This window comes from Halyomorpha halys, unplaced genomic scaffold (genome assembly GCF_000696795.3).
Source record: "Halyomorpha halys isolate HHAL.00 unplaced genomic scaffold, Hhal_1.1 Scaffold1209.1, whole genome shotgun sequence".
Classification (NCBI taxonomy): domain Eukaryota; kingdom Metazoa; phylum Arthropoda; class Insecta; order Hemiptera; family Pentatomidae; genus Halyomorpha; species Halyomorpha halys.
In genome coordinates, this window is record NW_027112142.1 from 246,145 (window position 1) to 246,595 (window position 451).

A 451-nucleotide genomic window follows, 5' to 3' on the forward strand; every position below is an offset into this window, starting at 1 on the left:
TTAAAACTTTATAAATGGTATCTTTTGCACGAGACTACGCCCCCCTCCCCTTAAACAATTGTTAAACAAAAAAAAATTAAGCTGTTATAATAATCATGTAAGGAATTGAATAAAAATATATAACACAAATAAATATTTAAAATATATAATATATGTTATGTATCATTTATGATATATTATATGTAATATAATATATCGCTGTTCCAGTTCATCAGTGTAATATCTTAAATTATGGTTATTTTAAGTTATTCATGTAATCTTAACAATAAGGATGAGATCCTGGTAGAACATATAAAATCTAATCTCAAGATATTACAGTTTTGAACTGACTATAAACTTACCCTTATTGCAAAGATAACATGTATGTTTTAAAATACCCACTTTTTTTTTAGATATTTCACTGTTTATCTGGGACAGGGATATTTTATACAAATATTTATATAAAATATCG